This window comes from Salvelinus namaycush, chromosome 17, assembly GCF_016432855.1.
Source record: "Salvelinus namaycush isolate Seneca chromosome 17, SaNama_1.0, whole genome shotgun sequence".
In the NCBI taxonomy this organism is placed as follows: domain Eukaryota; kingdom Metazoa; phylum Chordata; class Actinopteri; order Salmoniformes; family Salmonidae; genus Salvelinus; species Salvelinus namaycush.
This window is the reverse complement of record NC_052323.1, coordinates 2,165,759-2,183,783: the sequence shown is the minus strand read 5'-3', so window position 1 is coordinate 2,183,783 and position 18,025 is coordinate 2,165,759. Positions and strand designations below refer to the sequence as shown.

General features: G+C 41.0%; 1 pseudogene; it reads right to left on the bottom strand.

Moving 5' to 3' along the window:
• Positions 1 to 15,051, bottom strand: part of LOC120061861 — a 124,081-nt pseudogene extending 109,030 nt beyond the window's left edge.
• Positions 15,052 to 18,025: the final 2,974 nt, after the last annotated feature.

Below are 18,025 nucleotides of genomic sequence, written 5' to 3'. Positions count from 1 at the left end.
AGGAATATGCTTTATTTCAATAATATTTTTTCACATCCAAACTCTAACACATTCAAAATTATACTACTAGAACAATATTTCTAACATAGAACGTGGGGAATGGTCAGAGGCGATCTACAGAACACTGTCGTTTTGTTTGTTTTTGAGAAACTACAAGAGATAATTGTTTTACATAAGCTTTACACAGTGACACGTCACATCCCTGAGTGAGGTCAGAGAGTGTGTCAGCCTGACGGAACCGCTCATTTTGAACAATCTGCATAAAATGATGGGTTAAGAATGAACATATCAGACCAGGGAGACGTAGAGCTGCAGCTTTACGTTTAAAGTGGTTTGAACTTTGAATCTCAACACGAGGTAGAGATGATAAACTCACCTCCCAGACAATCACTGTCCTAAGTAAAGTATCTAGAAAAGCGAATTGAGTGGGACCATTCTACTACTCTGCTCAAACCATCATATTACTCTACTCTCATCACCCCACAGGGAACCATCGACACGGCTGGATAGCCTATCTTCAAAGAGGCATCTTTCAGAGTGAATGGAAGGGAAATCAAGTCTGTAGTTCTGTTCAGGACTACACAACAAGTCACCGGATACCAGACAACTGCAGAGAAGAACAACAGTAGAATACTTTTTGGGACCATTTTTGGTCCATCAGAGCCTTACAAGCGTGCCGCGAAAAGGCCCAACCCCCTTTCCAAGAGGGCCTGGTTCCGACAGAGATACACGGCGAACCAAGGAATTTCACAAAATAATTTCATGATTTCTTACTACAAGCGGGTGGGGGTTAGTGTGCAAAGTATTGGAGTTCTATAAATGAGAGTAGTTTCTAAATGTACCAACGTTAGGTGTCTCTGTCCATCTCTCTCTTTCGCACTCTCCATGTCTTTTGTAACAAGCAACCATATTGTTGTCAGTCTGCTAGGGACCTGTTCTTAACATATTAAGTGTGTATGTTTTTCCTGTATTACCATTTAAATAGCAAGTAAATAATAAAACAAATTTGCTGATGCAAGGAGGTATTCGACTGTTCAGAATTATGATATGATACGAGGTCATGATTAATAAGTTGACTGTTTATACATGAGATAGGTAAAGACCTTTTAGAGTTGAATTCAGGAGATGGTAACTCTTTAAAGAACCGCTGTCGTGGTGCCCCATATCATAATGAGTTAATTGTTAGTCAGTCGATGAGATAAATAACAGTTCCCAAATTAATGTTCAAGTCACGACAATATGTTTCTTTAAGTTGATTGGAGTCCAGCTGTGGTAAATTCAATTGATTGGACACGATTTGGAAAGGCACACACCTGTCTATATAAGGTCCCACAGTTGACAGTGCATGTCAGAGAAAAAACCAAGCCAAGAGGTCGAAGGAATTTTCCGTAGAGCTCTGAGACAGGGTTGTGTCGAGGCACTTTTCTGCAGCATTGAAGGTCCCCAAGAACACAGTGGCCTCCATCATTCTTCAATGGAAGAAGTTTGGAACAACCAAGACTCTTCCTATAGCTGGCCACCCAGCCAAACTGAGCAATCGGGGGAGAAGGGCCTTGGTCAGGGAGGTGACCAAGAACCCAATGGTCACTCTGACAGAGCTCCAGATTTCATCTGTGGAGATGGGAGAACCTTCCAGAAGGACAACCATCTCTGCAGCACTCCACCAATCAGGCCTTATGGTAGAGTGGCCAGACGGAAGCCACTGCTCAGTAAAAGGCACACGACAGCCCGCTTGGAGTTTGGTAAAAGGCACCTAAAGGATTCTCAGACCATGAGAAACAAGATTGTCTGGTCTAATGAAACCAAGATTGAACTCTTTGGCCTGAATGCCAAGCGTCACGTCTGGAGAAACCCTGGCACCATTCCTATGGTGAAGCATGCTGGTGGCAGCATTATGCTGTGGGGATGTTTTTCAGCGGCAGGGACTGGTAGACTAGTCAGGATCGAGGGAAAGATGAATGGAGCAAAGTACAGAGATCCTTGATGAAAACCTGCTCCAGAGCATTCAGGACCTCAGACTGGGGCCAAGTTTCACCTTCCAAAAAGACAACAATCCTAAGGACACAACCAAGACTATGCAGGAGTTGTCTTGAATGTCCTTGAGTGGCCCAGCCAGAGCCTGGACTTGAACCCGATCTACCATCTCTGGAGAGACCTAAAAATAACTGTGCAGCGATGCTCCCCATCCAATCTGACAGAGTTTGAGAGGATCTGCAGAGAGGAATGGGAGAAATTCCCCAAATACAGGTGTGCCAAGCTTGTAGCGTAATACCCAAGAAGATTCAAAGCTGTTATCCCTGGCAAAGATGTTTCAACAAAGTACTGAGTAAAAGGTCTGAATACTTATGTAACACCTTCCTAATATTGAGTTGCATCCCCCCCTTACGCCCTCAGAACAGACTCAATTCATCAGGGCATGGACTCTACAAAGTGCCGAAAGCATTCTACTGGCATTTCGGCAGACGTTGACTCCAATGCGTCCCACGGTTGTGTCAAGTTTGCTGGATGTCCTTTAGGTGGTGGACCATTCTTGCTACCCCACCGGAATTCCCAACAGCAAGGTACGAAGTCGTCAAGGTTCTCATTAGCAGCTTTGAGAAAATCCTTGTATATTATGCTCAGACTCTTGAGGGGACTGGGCTGCTTTAGTGGATCTCTGACCGCGTTCATCTTTCTGTCTTGGCTGCATAGGCTACTTGCGGTAGGACTATATTGTATAGGTAAGGACTTCTCCAAAGTGAGAGGATCACGGAGGTGGATGTCTTCTGTAGGTAGGGTTGGGCACCGATCCATCATGATAGGACAAAAATAAATAAACGTATATATCCCATATTTGCACAAAAGTGGAGACTCTCGCTCTGTCACAACTTCTGCTCACAGACACAAATGGGTTCCGACATTTGGAACTACTTTCTTTGCTCACTCACTTTCAACTCATCACACTTTTCCAATCACACAAACTCTCAGGCACCCCATCTTCAAACACACCTGTACTCCCCCCCACATATACTCACTCACATACCGTATCTCCTATGTCCTCTGTTTGTTTTGTTTCTATTGCCACATTGATTCCTGCCTAATTTCAGGCTTTTTAGTACTTTTGTGTTCCAGTTCCTTGTATTTGGGGATTTATTATTGCATTAGTTGTCCCTCCCTATAATGCTGTCTTTTTTATATTTATAAATACTATAAATAAAAATTGAATTTATATGAATTATTTGACGATATTCCCGAACTTGAGTAATATAGCATATAGGTGGTTTGATTATCAGTCTTAATATTCTGGTTAAGAAACAAAATCATTTGCAGTTATTTTCTCTTATTCACAGTAGCGCCTGGAACAAAAATACTGGATAATTGTCCTTGAGAAAAAATTGATGTATTTTTTGGGGCATAGTTTGAGTAAATTAGCTTCTACCCCCCTTGGGTAATCTGTGGGAAAGATGCGGAATGAAAATGCTCTCCATCAAAAGTGAGTGAATTGGATTTTTACAAGATGAATGGCTCGGACAAGAGTTTACTCCAATTATATCATGAAGAGGCTTGAGTTCTAGTGCTGCCAATGTGGTCAACAGCAATTAAGGTTGTTTGGACAGAGGTATCAGGAACACGAATTGCTTAAACATATTTACACTGCTTGTAGAGAGAAGCTAATAGACAAAATGATAAATGACACTGCAGTTAACCAGAGAAGTCATTGTTTAACACAAAGGCTTCTTGAAATTACATACTTGACAGCCAAGACATTGAAATAATAATTTCAAAATGGCTGTCTTTTCGATGGCCAATAGAGCTTTTAATTCAGTGTATTATTATACTGCGTTATATTATACACTGAATGCAGACTGAGGCTGTCTTTGGCTCTTTGTGTGACCATCTCTTTCCATTTCTTACACATTTTCCATGAAAGTCATAGATATGATTTGGTCAGGAAAAGCTTCAGTGGGTCTTTTATCCAGAGTCCTAGCAATTAAAATGTTCCATTAAAAGCTGGGCCATACAGCATTGTAGCAGGACATCGATATCGCTTTTTTTCATGAGCAGGTAGAAAAGAATGAGCAGATGTGTAACTGTTAACCTGTTTCAAGGTCGGACATGAGCTTGTTTGATAAGAGTGATGGAAACCTAGTCTACTGGTTGATTGTGAAGCAATATGAAGAGTCATCAGGATTAGGGCTGTTGCGATGACCGTATTACTGCCACACCGGCGGTCACGAGTCATGAAGGTAGTCAAATTCCACGGTAATGACGGTAGTCACGGTAATTAGGCTTCTCAAAGCTCTGATGCTGCTCATGGTCATTAGTAGCCTACCAAACTTGCTAACTGCCTGCTACTTAGCACTCTATTGTCTCTCTGACATCAATGCAAATGTAATCGAACATCAAATCAAACACTCATGAGAGCCAATGAGCTCATGTTGCATTACATTTCTATAGGCTATGCAATTGCGTGAGAAAACAGAGTGATGGCCTCTACTAAAAAGAGGAGGATCCCATCAGCTTTCTATTAGGTTAACCTGCTATATTTATTTCTCAACTTTCCTAAAATTAATCATATTGCTTATTTTTACAACAGGAGTATAGCCTACCTGGCTGGCATGAAAATGAATCACGGGAAAAGCATCCTCCATTCGCTATTTAAGTGCATAGATGATGTATTTTTTCCGACCTCCGCTGTTTCAAGACAGGTGCATGATAATGTTCCATTCTAAATTAAAATACATTTTACACACATATTATTTAGTATTTGTGAAGACAAGATTAAATCAAGAATAGTCTGATGAGTGACAATATTAGCCTATCCCTTGTGAATGATGCCCAGCAATAAGAAACTTTTTCGAATAATAGTCACACATTTCATGTAGCCTAGGCCAGCTAAAGTGGCCAAATAACTTCTTAAAAGTATGCACATTAACCCGCTTTACAAGGGGTGTAGAGCCTAACTGGCATACATAAACAGCGCATGAGTTTCAATTTTGGGGAAGATAATTTTCACCATAAAAATGCACCTTTATAATAAAAGCATTACATGCATAATCGCATTTGCGGTCACTTTTGAAAATGGTGTTTTCCCGCTAATTGAACATTCCCGCTTATAGCCTACTGCCATATGCCCATTGCTGCGCTTATAATGTGAAGAAATAGCTTAATAGTTTATCAAAATTTTAAGCTAAATGTTCTGATCTGTTGTGTCAGCCACATTGCTTAAACATTTTGTTTTTGATGCTAGTGGTTGTATTAATTTGGGATCTATTGCATCCCACAACTGTCCCAGACTATGGATGGAATATTTATTTCTCCCATAGAATAGAATAGGTTGACAGTGGTACTACGGGGGATAGTAGATTGACATAGGCTAGTGCTTTTGCTAATCGTTAGGCCTACTCATCTTGTTGGCTGCCGAAAAGTAAATGTGGACAGTTCATCCAATAAGGACACACGCAGTTGCATCCCCGATGTGTCTGTCTTCACTTGTAGCCTTTGAGAAAGACCCGATCACGTGATGGAGAGCACGCAACACTCAGGGAGAAGGGCACAACAAAGACATGGATTCTTTTTAGGGTGCATTACAGCCACAAAGGGCATTATCAAGTGCATGTTAAATTGTGAATGAGACTAATGAAGTGTGTACAGCCTGCACAAAAAAACAAAGCAGAGCTCATGCCTTTCAAGCAACTTTTTACAATTCATAATTAGTCGCATCATGCAGCCTTAAAATGTATTAATTTATCAAAACATATAGCCCAACATTTGTAGAACAACTAAAGTTACATTAATAGCTATATATTAAGGAGTACCTAGGTGTATATAGGAGTACTTATAAAATTGTTAAATGCTCAACACAGAATAGTCACATGTTCACACACCCTCAAACCATTGAGGAAATATTTATATTTTATTCAATTGTTTTGTTCAATTGTATTATTCATACTATAAAATATTATAAAATAATGCCACGGATTTGTAAGGAAATCTTGTCTGCTAAATTAACTAGTGTAGCCCAAAGCCATTTGGCATAGCCACATCAGGACCTAACATAAGGACATCTCAGAGTATGCTATTCTGTTCTTCTGAAATAGACTACATTTTCTTCATATCATGCTTCTTTAGACCTGTCTAAAATAAATAATAGATTTGTCGTGAAGGTGTAGGCTATATTACATGGATTCATTAGACTTTAAAAAATGTAGATGTTCCAAAGGTCTGCGTCAGTGGTTTGTAGGCTATGTGTGAAAGCCAGGAGATGCTAAATGTGTTTCTGTTAATTAATGCTCAATTACTGTGAGACCGACAGTTATTTACTTGACAAACACTGGCTGACGAAATTTCGTGACCACCACAGCCCTAATCATAACATTCCACAGTTATTGACATACGACAGGCCTTACCCTCCCCATGCCCAGACTAAATGTTTACCATGACTCTAGTCTACTGGTTGATCGTGAAGCAATATGATCAGTCATGACATCCCCCTGTTATTGACACTTACCCTCCCTAGACTAAACCTTTACAGTGACTCTAGTTTACTAGTTGATTGTGAAGCAATACTGCTGTTACTGAGCCAGGCCTTACCTTCCCCAGACTTGGGCTCCAGAGGTGTCTAAGGCTGAAGATGCCCAAGGTCAACACCAGGAAAACCAGCCCCAGAATCAGGGCTCCTCGCTGGTAGCTCCGGTACATGGTCTTCTCTTTCCCCACCTCCACCTAAGGAGAACATATTAATTGGGAAGCATTTTTAATCCATTCACACTTCAGAGTGGTTCATGTACATATCATACTGTCCTTGAAGTAACTATAATGACTAACATTTTCACTACAGCTGCACTGAGAAATGTGTTATTCTAATGGTATTAGCAATGATATACATTGTAATAACCTCATTATAACATGACATAAGTGAAATAATGTCTGACAATCATTAGATGCAAGATTCCTAATGTTGCTTACAAAAATATGATCATTCTCTAGATAGCCTCTATTTATGGGTTTCACCTCCATCACTCGGTCGCATCAAGTCATTGATATCAACGTTTTCAAGAAGCGCTCAGCCATAGTGGTGCCCAAAAGTCAAATGGTGCCCAGTCACTCTGAATGAGTGCAAATGATTGTTTCTTCTAAATTACACTATAGTGGCTTGGAAAATCAATAATTAGTAGGAAACAATTTTGTCATCATTAGGTCGTCGAATTTACTTTAGATAGATGGAAATGTTGTCATTAGCAAGCAAAGTTTGTCAAAAGTACGTTAGCTAACTAACTTTCGGCACTCTCTCCTCACTCTTAGCTAGCTAGAGGATGTTACACTACATCTGAAGTCAATCTGACTACATCACAATGATGACAAAAGGTTTTCCTATTAATTATTTGCCTCCTTTAGAAATGTCATTGTGTTTCCAAGTCACTATAACACACTTTAGAGTAAATCTTCTTCAGTGCCAATTGAGAAAGCATTAGGTAGAACATTCAGTCGGCCACCAGTCCTCAAGAGAACCTTCAAAACAATATTGTGACAAACGTGCAACCCATATTCATAGTGTGAACTGTCAAACTATATAAAGTTGCAGAAATGCTGGGAGGATTATATTATCACCCACACATTCACTTTTTTATTATCAGTATTTCTGCTATTCATCATAACATTGTGAACCGTCTACAACACTGCAGGCATTTCGAGAAGAACCAGAAGGCATCTGCTAGATGAGTTGGAGATCGAAATATTCACATATGCAAATTTGACACCTGTCTACATGCTCACAGTCTGCAATAACTGTTGCTGAAAGGTGTTAAAATCGAGCAAACAGCCATGTAATCTCCATAGACAAACATTGGTGGTAGAACGGCCTTACTGAAGAGCTCAGTGACTTTCAAAGTGTTACCGTCATAGGATGCCACCTTTCCAACAAGTAATTTCCAAACTGCCTCTGGAAGCAACGTCAGCACTGTTAGTCCGGAGCTTCATGAAATGGGTTTCCATGGCCGAGCAGCTGCACACAAGCCTAAGATCACCATGCGCAATGCCAAGCATCGGCTGGAGTGGTGTAGAGCGCATCGCCGTTGCACAATGTAGCAGTGGAAATGCGTTATCTGGAATGATGAATCCCGCTTCACCATCTGGCAGTCCGACAGATGAATCTGGGTTTGGCGGAGGCCAGGAGAACGTTACCTGCCCCAATTCATAGTGCCAACTGTAAAGTTTGGTGATGGAGGAATAATGAATTGGGGCTGAAGGCAAATCTTAATGCTACAGCATAAAATGACATTCTAGACAATTCTATGCTTCAAACTTTGTGGCAACAGTTTGGGGAAGGCCCTTTCCTGTTTCAGCATGACAATGCCCCGTGCACAAAGCGAGGTCCATACAGAAATGGTTTGTCGAGATCGGTGTGGAAGAACTGGACTGGCCTGAACAGAGTTTAACCTCAACCCAATCGAACACCTTTGGGATGAATTGGAACACCTACTGCGAGCCAGGCCTAATCGCCCAACATCAGTGCCCGACCTCACTAATGCTCTTGTGGCTGAATGGATGCAAGTCCCCGCAGCAATGTTCCAACATCTAGTGGAAAACCTTCCCAGAAAAGTAGACGCTGTTATAGCATTAAAGGTGGGACCAACTCCATATTAACGCTCATGATTTTGGAATGAGATCTTTGAAGAGCAGGTGTCCACATACTTTTGGTTATGTAGTGTACTTGCCTGCACAAAGTAAATAATCATTATTTTGAAAATCTGCAGAACTGCAGATATACTAAAAGGTCATGTTTATTTTACTTTTCTTCAAATTAAAACTCAATTCCCTGGGCTCAAGGCCACACATTAATAAAGAAGGGCTTTTGTTCCCCCACAAAGCTCCAGTGGTGAGGGAATGAAATGTTCTGATTCACACTGCCGCTATCGAAGGTCTCCGAGGACAATGAAAAGAAGATATCGGAGCAAAGTTCAATTAGCAAAGTTGTTCTTTGAAATAATTGGGCCAGCTTCTTGCATGCAAAGCGATGATAAAACAGCTTTGTTGTCTCTATTGTGATTGTAATTATTACAGTGGATTGGGTAACGTTTGACAAAATGAGGGTGCCATTTATAAAAGGTATATGTAGTTCATACACAATATCTTGTTCATGAATGTGAGTGAGAGAAGTAGTGTGACTGAGTGAATGTCAGACGGTCCCATGGACAAGTATTAGAGGGGTGAATGAAGATTTAATGGGTGAAATAATTATACATGTTTATTTCTGGAGTCTGAAGTACTCTAAAACTTCAATTAAACGGCGAGTCTCAAATAGCTGCCTGTCCCTTTTAATAGCCAGGCATTAGCACATGAATTGTTTACGAGATTACCATGGGCACAGCTCTGATGTTTCCACAGTCATGTGCATTAAATATACTTAAAAAAAATGTTATTGCTAGCCATAGCGACACCAAAAAGAAAACAACAAATTCAACTGCTCTCAATGGTGCTGAAGCGCAAAATCAGGGGTGTGTGATAGACAGCTTAGTCTTTCAAAGTCTGATCTGCAATGGATGTCTTATTATAGTGTTTATACTATTAATACTGGGGACTTTAAACAGTGCGGTAGTCATAAGAAAAATGTATTGAGCAAAAGCTGTGTGCATTAATACCCCCTAGAGTTGATGTCCATGCCCCCATGGAAACCAATTATCATAATAAAAAATAAAATAAAAAAAAAGAATAAATAATAATAATAATAATAAGCCTGTTTAAGCTAGAGATATCAGTTTTTGCATGGACTGCATCTCAATCCACCCCATCCGCCGATATCGGCCTTGGCAGCTTCATGAAATAGTACCCGCAAAACACCAGTCTCAACGTCAACAGTGAAGAGCCGACTCCGGGATGCTGGCCTCCTAGGCAGAGTTCCTCTGTCCAGTGTCTGTGTTCTTCTACCCATCTAAATCTTTTCTTTTTATTGGCCAGTCTGAGATATGGATTTTTCTTTGCAACTCTGCCTATAAGGCCAGCATCCCAGAGTCGCCTCTTCACTGTTGACATTGAGACAGGTGTTTTGCGGTTACTATGTAATGAAGCTGCCAGTTGAGGACTTCTGAGGTGTCTGTTTCTGAAACTAGACACTCAAATGTACTTGTCCTCTTTCTCAGTTGTGCACCGGGGCCTCCCACTCCTCTTTCAATTCTGGTTAAGGCCAGTTTGAGCTGTTCTGTGAAGGGAGTAGTACACAGCGCTGTACAAGATCTTCAGTTTCTTGGCAATTTCTCGCATGGAACAGCCTTCATTTCTCAGAACAAGAATAGACTGACGAGTTTCATAAGAAAGTTCTTTGTTTCTGACCATTTTGAGCCTGTACTCAAACCCACAAATGCTGATGCTCCAGATACTCAACTAGTCTAAAGAAGGACAGTTTTATTGCCTCTTTAATCAGGACAACAGTTTTCAGCTGTGCTAACATAATTGCAAAAGGGTTTTCTAATGAACAATCAGCCTTTTAAAATGATAAACTTTTTGGATTAGCTAACACAACGTGCCATTGGAACACAGGAGTGATGGTTGCTGATAATGGGCCTCTGTACGCCTATGTAGATATTCTATTAAAAATCAAACTAGAATAGTCATTTACATAAAACATGTCTACACTGTATTTATGATCAATTTAATGTTATTTTAATGGACAAAAAATTTGACATTTCTAAGTGACCCCAAACTTTTGAACGGTAGTGTATATTTTTTATTTAACTTTGATTTAACTAGAAAAGTCAGTAAAGAACAAATTCTTATTTTACAATGACGGCCTACCCCGGCCAAACCCTTCCCTAACCCGGACGATGCTGGGCCAATTGTGTGCCGCCCTATGGGACTCCTGATCACGTTCGGTTGTGATACAGCCCGGGATAAAGTGGTCCTGAAATTCTAAATCAAATAGCTAAATGATCCTTGGTAAATGACTATCTTAAAACAATTCCATATAGTAGCTTAGTAGAACCCCCCTCCACCAAACAGAATCCTGTCTCTAATAAGTGGTGGTTGTTTTCAGTGAATGAAGCAAAACAATTCTGAGCTATTCAATTATGTTATATTAACTTCTTTGGGACAGGGGGGCAGTATTGAGTAGCTTGGATAAAAAGGTGCCCAGAGTAAACTGCCTGCTACTCAGTCCTAAAAGCTAGAATGTAATTAGTATATTTGGATAGACAACACTCTGAAGTTTCTAAAACTGTTTGAATGATGTCTGTGAGTATAACATAACTCATATGGCAGGCATAAACCTGAGAAAAAATCCAACCAGGAAGTGGGAAATCTGAGGTTTGTAGTTTTTCAACTCTGCCTATCGAAAATACAGTGGAAATGGGGTCATATTGCACTTCCTAAGGCTTCCACTAGATGTCAACAGTCTTTAGAACCTTGTTTGATGCTTCTACTGTGAAGGAGGGGGGAATGGGAGCTGAATGAGTCAGAGGTCTGCCAGAGTGGCATGAGCTGGTCACGCCCATTCACGTGAGAGGTAGCTTGCGTTCCATTGCAATTCTACAGACAATGGAACATTATTCCGGTTGGAACATTATTGAAGATTTATGATAAAAACATCCTAAAGATTGATTCTATACTTAGTTTGACATGTTTCTACGAACTGTAATATGACTTTTCGTCTGAACTTTCGCCTGGACCTGCCCTGTACTAAACGTGCGAACAAAAAGGAGTTATTTGGACATAAATGATGGATTTTATCGAACAAATCAAACATTTGTGGAACTGGGATTCCTGGGAGTGCATTCTGATGAAGATCATCAAAGGTAAGTGATTATTTATAATGCTATTTCTGACTTTGTTGACTCGACAACATGGCGGATATCTGTATGGCCTGTTTGGGCTCTGAGCATTGTACTCAGATTATTGCATGGTGTGCTTTTTCGGTAAAGCTTTTTTGAAATCTGACACAGCGGTTGCATTAACCTGTCTAGCCCAGGCGTTCCGCTAGCGGAACTCCTCCCACATTCCACTGAAAAGGCAGAGCGCGAAATTCAAAATATATTTTTTAGAAATATTTAACTTTCACACATTAACAAGTCCAATACAGCAAATGAAAGGTACACATCTTGTGAATCCAGCCAACATGTCCGATTTTTAAAATGTTTTACAGCGAAAACAGCACGTATATTTATGTTAGCTCACCACCAAATACAAAGAAGGACAGACATTTTTCACAGCACAGGTAGCATGCACAAAGCCAACCTAACTAACCAAGAACCAACCAAACTAACCAAGAAACAACTTCATCAGATGACAGTCATATAACATGTTACACAATAAATCTATGTTTTGTTCGAAAAATGTGCATATTTGAGGTATAAATCAGTTTTACATTGCAGCTACCATCACAGCTACCGTCAAAAATAGCACCGAAGCAGCCAGAGCAATTATAGAGACCAACGTGGAATAACTAAATACTCATCATAAAACATTTCTTAAAAATACACAGCGTACAGCAAATGAAAGACACAGATCTTGTGAATCCAGACAATATTTCAGATGTTCTAAGTGTTTTACAGCGAAAACACAATATAGCGTTATATTAGCTTAGCACAATAGCAAACATTACAACAGCATTGATTCAAGCCAAACATAGCAATAACGTATAAACCACCAGATATATTAATTTTTTCACTACCTTCTCAGAATTCTTCAGATGACAGTCCTGTAACATCATATTACACAATGCATATAGAGTTTGTTCGAAAATGTGCATATTTAGCAGCACAAATCGTGTTATACAATGAGAAAAGTAGCAAAGCTGCCAGGAAAATGGCAGGAGAAATCTTTGAAGAGGCACCTAATCTAATCAGTAACTATTCCAAAACTTGACTAAAAAATACAGGTTGGACAGCAATTGAAAGACAAATTAGTTCTTAATGCAATCGCTGAATTACATTTTTAAAATTATCGTTACTGCGCAATACAGGCTGCGATAACGCAATGCTATACTGCAAGAAATGGCGTCTCATGCATTTTACTTTTAACAACAGAACAATTAATTAAAAGCATAAAGACTGCTTACTATTAGCTGAGCTTCAATCAGAATCTTGGGCAAGGTGTCCTTTCTTCAAAACAATCGTCTTTTGGCTGAAAGATGTCCTCTTGTCCAGTCGAATTAGCCGCTAAACGTTAGCCACCCACTGGAGAGGTGCCCAACAAATGGAAGCGCGTGGCAAAGAAATCCCAGAAAATCGCAATAAACTGCTATAAACTGCTATAAGTCGGTTTAAATTAACTACCTTATGATGTCTTTAACACCTATAACGAATAAAAACATGACCGGAGATATAGAAATACTAAAACGAAAGCGTTTGCAGGACGCCATTCTGATGTCTTCATGCGTCAAGCGCACTGTTGAAAAGAACGGTACTTCCTGTTCCACGGTCTAATATAAGGTCCCAGATTGCGCAATCGACTCCATTCAAAGTCTCACCGCTTACTGACATCTAGAGGAAGGCGCAGTGCATGTACCCTCATAGCTTGCATGGGGACTTATAAACTGATCTCAGAACAGGGACCTGGATTTCTGAAATCTCACTCCCTGACAGGAAAAGTGCTGCAGAATGAGTTCTGTTTCACTCAGAGAAATAATTCAAACGGTTTTAGAAACTAGAGAGTGTTTTCTATCCAATAGTAATAATAATATGCATATTGTACGAGCAAGAATTGAGTACGAGGCAGTTTAATTTGGGAACTCATTTTTCCAAGATCGAAATAGCACCCCCCATAGGCTCAAGATTAAGGAGAAGTTTATCTAAAGTTCCATGCATAACACTTGTATTTTCATCAACATTTATGATGAGTATTTCTGTAAATTGATGTGGCTCTCTGCAAAATCACCGGGTGTTTTGGAAGCAAAACATTACTGAACGTAACGCGCCAATGTAAACTGAGATTTTTGGATATAAATATGAACTTTATTAAACAAAACATACATGTATTGTGTAACATGAAGTCCTATGAGTTTCATCTGATGATCATCAAAGGTTAGTGATTCATTTTATCTCTATTTCTGCTTTTTGTGACTCCTCTCATTGGCTGGAAAAATGGCTGTGTTTTTCTGTGACTATGTACTGACCTAACATAATCGTTTGGTGTGCTTTTGTTGTAAAGCCTTTTTGAAATCTGACATGTTGGCTGGATTCATAACAAGTGTAGCTTTAATTTGGTGTATTGCATGTGTGATTTCATGAAAGTTTAATTTTTATAGTAATTGTTGGCCATGTGGGACGCTTGCGTATCCCAGAGAGGTTAAAGTCTGGCAACTTTATTCTTTATGTACTTTAATATTTGGTTTTCTTTTTAATTTACATGTAAAAAAAAGAGAATGCAAATTTATTTTCAAATGTTAAAAGTATACTTTTTTTACATACAGATGTCACGCCTGCTCCCGCTCTTTCCCCCTCTGGCGCTTGAGGGGCCAGAAAAAGCTTAATATGTAAATGATGTAGGCTGCCCTGCATCACTCACTCCTATTATCTATCACGCACACCTGCCTTCACTCGTCACGTGCATCAGTGATATTGGACTCACTCATCATCTGTTTATTTCCTCCCCTATATTTGTCAGTTCTCTTGCTCTGTTCCCCACTGCTGCATTGATTGTCTTTTGTCTTTGTTTACTTGTTGCTGTCTCTGTTCTTGTCTCGTTCCATGTCCGTTATGTATTAAATGTTTTACTCCCCGTACCTGCTTCGTCTCTCCAGCGTCATCCATGTGACAGAATACAGCAGCCATCATACGAAGCATCCAGGAGTACTGGCGTTCTGGTTGGTATGGTGACATCGGCTATGGGTCGCCGCCGATGGAACCGAGGGTGCCTAGCCAGCTCGTTGGGCTTCCACGCCCTAGCTGACTCGAGAGGTTTCCTTGCCCCAGTTGGCTCGGATGACGTCCATCCCACGTCGGGCCTCAGCCGGATCGTAAGTTCTTGTTCGCCCAGTCGGTCGAGGAGTTTTTTGTTGTTGTTGTTGTTGGTGGTGACGTCGGAGTGGATTCCGCCGCCGATGGAACCGGGGGTGCGTAAGCCAGCCCATCGGGCTTTCATGCCCTGGCTGGCTCAAGAGGTTTCCTTGCCTCATTTGGCGGCGGCCTCCCATCCCACGTCACTCTCCACCGGGTCATCGGGCTCCCTCGCTGCAGCACGATCGACAGGCGTCTTGCCTCAGTCGGATTGTCTGGCTTCCACGCCTCAGCCGGCTCGCCAGGCTCTCACGCTCCTGGTGGTTCGTTGGGCTCCCACGCACCAAACGGCTTGCCCAGCGCCCATGCCTTGGCCGATTCGACCAGGTGGGATGCCCGCTCTCCCCCCCTGGCGTTCGAGGGCGCCAGGCTGCCCTGAATCACTCACTCCTTTCATCTATTACGCACACCTGCCTCCCTCGTCACGCACATCAGCGATAATGGACTCACCTGGATTCAATCTGTTTATTTCCTCCCCTATATTTGTCAGTCCTCTTGCTCTGTTCCCCACTGCTGAATTGATTGTCTTTTGTCTTTGTTTACTTGTTTGCTGACGCCGTTCTTGTCTCGTTCCTTGTCCGTTATTTATTAAATGTTTTACTCCTCGTACCTGCTTCGTCTCTCCAGCGTCGTCATGTGACAACAGATGTGCCTTGTTGCAACTCATTAAATTAATGAACTTAAACTGTACATTAATACAATTTCCTCTTCATTTTTCATTTTAATGTGTAAAAACGTTAAGCTAACCTGAGCAAAATCAGTTAATTATCAAGCTCAATGTTTTTATTTTGAAAGTAACTCATAGCTACTTTTTACTTTTACTTTAGTCATTTCTTTACACCAGCAGTAATTTTACATTTTCATTAAAGTAACAAAACTTCTAATTGAGTAGGCTATTTCAGTACTTTCCACCCCTACTTTTAGTATGCACATATAATGCACATGTACATTGCCTTCGGAAAGTATTCAGACCACTTGACGTTTTCCACATTTTGCAGCCTTATTCTAAAATTGATAAAAATAAATAAATCAGCAGCAATCTACACAGAATACCCCATAATGACAAAGCAGAAACAGGTTAAGACATTTTACATAAGTATTCAGACCCTTTGCTATGAGACTCGAAATTGAGCTCATTGATCATCCTTGAGATGTTTTTACAACTTGATTGGAGTCCAGCTGTGGTAAATTCAATTGATTGGACATGATTTTGAAAGGCACACACCTGTCTATATAAGGTCCCACAGTTGACAGTGCATATCAGAGCAAAAATCAAGCCATGAGGTCGAAGGAATTGTCCGTAGACCTCCGAGACAGGATTGTGTCGAGGAACAGATCTGGGGAAGGGTACCAAAATATTACTGCGGTCTCCAAGAACACTGTGGCCTCCATCATTCTTAAATTGAAGATGTTTGGAACCACCAAGACTCTTCCTAGAGCTGGTCGCCCTGCCAAATTTAGCAATCGGGGGGGGAAGGGCCTTGGTCAGGGAGGTGACCAAGAACCTGACGGTCACTCTGACAGAAATCTAGATTTCATCTGTGGAGATGGGAGAACCTTCCAGAAGGACAACCATCTCTGCAGCACTCCACCAATCAGGCCTTATGGTAGAGTGGCCAGACGGAAGCCACTGCTCAGTAAAAGGCACATGACAGCACGCTTGGAGTTTGCCAAAAGGCACCTAAAGACTCTCAGACCATGAGAAACAAGATTCTCTGGTCTGATGAAACCAAGATTGAACTCTTTGACCTGAATGCAAAGCGTCACATCTGGAGGAAACCTGGCACCATCCCTACGGTGAAGCATGGTGGTGGCAGCATTATGCTGTGTGGATGTTTGTCAGCGGCAGGGACTGGAGTCGGGATTGAGGCAAAGATGAACGGAGCAAAGTACAGAGAGATCCTTGATGAAAACCTGCTCCATAGCACTCAGGATCTCAGACTGGGGCGAAGGTTCTCCTTCCAACAGGACAACGACAATAAGCACACAGCCAAGACAATGCAGGAGTGGCTTTGGGACAAGTCTCTGAATATCCTTGAGTGGCTCAGGCAGAGCCTGGACTTGAACCCAATCAAACATCTCTGGAGAGACCTGAAAATAGCAGAACATCTGCAGAAATGCTCCCCATCCAACCTGACAGAGCTTGAGAGGATCTGCAGAGGAGAATGGGAGAAACTCCCCAAATACAGGTGTGCCAAGCTTGTAGCGTCATACCCAAAAATAATCAATGCTGTAATCCCTGCCAAAGGTGCTTCAACAAAGTACTGATTAAAACGTCTGAATACTTATGTCAAATGTGTTATTTCTGTTTTCTATGTTTAATAAATTAGCAAAAATGTCTGTTATTCCTTTGTTATTATGGGGTATTGTGTGCAGATTGATGGGGGGGGGGACGATTTAATAAATGTCTGAATAAGGCTGTAACGTGAAAGTGTGGAAAAAGTCAAGGGGTCTGAATACGTTCAGAAGGCCCTGTATGTGATATAACAGTAGCAATAAACATCCAAGGCTCTAGCTCTCCTCACAATGAGGATAGGAAACAGAAGGCCTTATAATCATGAAAATGTGGCCGAAGTCTACTCTCTCCTCCAACAGCTTGCATACAGTATGTAGTGGAAACTTCACTTGACGACAAAGCTCTGTCTGCACAGAATATAAATTGTTCAAAGAAAGACAGAGGGATAGGGGTGGGGGGAGGCGGAGGCAGAGCCGAAGAGAGTGAAAGGAGTAGAGAGTGTGCACACAGACAACTGCCAGTCGACCAGTGTTAAACGGGTTTAAGGGTTGACAATCTTGCCCCTTGTTATTCTGAGGGAGACAGAAAGAGAGAGGGATGGATGGAGGCCATTCTTTAAAAAAAGAAAGAAAAAAGAAAACACTGCAAGAGCTAATGTACTGTACATCCAATGTGATTAACATTTTTGCTTAAGGTAACACACATGAACACAACATTTGAATTAGTCCACAAGACTAGTTTAAATTATTCCACAAGACTGGACTAAGAGTGGTCCACTTTGCATTCAATACACACTTTTTAATTATTGGATATTTTCCTCAGA